Genomic DNA, 1,007 nt, shown 5'->3' with positions numbered 1-1,007 from the left:
AACCCTGGATCACCTCAAGTAAGCACTGCACTATGCCGTTAAAACTGTGTTATACATACATCAGATGTATACTCTTAGTCATGTCGGTTATATTTTTGATATACAGGTATAATACATACATGCATGTGTGTTTATTTTACTGTCACTACTGATTGATTTCCCATTCTTTTAAAATAGGTAGAGCTGTGTTGTTTGTGTCTAATTGTGTTTTCTGTGTGTGTAGTCAGATGGTGGGTGTGGAATATATTTTGCTTCACGCACAGGAGCCGATTCTGTACATCATCAGAAAACAGCAGAGACAGTCACCAACACAAGGTGAGTTTCTGCACTGCTGTTCAGTTTCTGCTGCCTGTGTTGATGTATTTGCTTTTAATATTGTAAAATAAGGATATGATTTTTGGTTTGGTGTCTGCGTTGTATTTTCAGATGATGCTTTTTTTGTATCATTTGCAATGTTGACTTGCAATCCAGGTCAAGTAAAGTTTGACATGATACTTAACACAAAGGGCAATGTTTGATACAAAGTGCACCAGAATGACAAAAAGGACAATGATGCAATTTCAAAACTTTTTAAACATAGAATGTTGTTGTAGTTTATTTGCAAACTTTCTATACATGGTTTGCTTGAAGATTGACTATGAATTTGAACATTTAATAGATTAAATGCTTTTATAACTAATGCATCACATTTCTGTGTTTGGCTGTTTTTGCTTATACATTACATCTTTGAGAGACTGAATTGCAAGAGAATTTTAGGTGACAGGAGTTGTTGTTTCAGGAGTTATTACATTTTAGTATTACCTACTATTATTATTATTATTATTACAATGCTATTTTTTTAATTCTGAAAGACCAGGAATGTTCTTTATTACAATAAATGGGATCCTTTTTGTTGACTTTACATTCAACATGCTGACATTAAATTTCTTTGCAGAAAAAAAACATGTATGTGTTTCCCTTCCCAGTGATCCCTCTTGCTGACTACTATATCATAGCTGGAGTGGTGT

The 1,007-nt window shown here is 33.6% G+C and overlaps 1 long non-coding RNA gene across 1 annotated transcript; it reads left to right on the top strand.

The window, feature by feature from the left end:
- Window positions 1–1,007, top strand: LOC107735825 (uncharacterized). The gene is made up of 3 exons (XR_001639522.1): window positions 1–18; window positions 224–315; window positions 966–1,007. It is a non-coding gene; the product is annotated as an uncharacterized LOC107735825 (long non-coding RNA).

Source organism: Sinocyclocheilus rhinocerous, unplaced genomic scaffold, assembly GCF_001515625.1.
Source record: "Sinocyclocheilus rhinocerous isolate Xijiao unplaced genomic scaffold, SAMN03320098_v1.1 C36321955, whole genome shotgun sequence".
Classification (NCBI taxonomy): Eukaryota; Metazoa; Chordata; class Actinopteri; order Cypriniformes; family Cyprinidae; genus Sinocyclocheilus; species Sinocyclocheilus rhinocerous.
The sequence above is the reverse complement of the archived record's forward strand: the minus strand, read 5'-3'. Positions and strand labels throughout refer to the sequence as shown.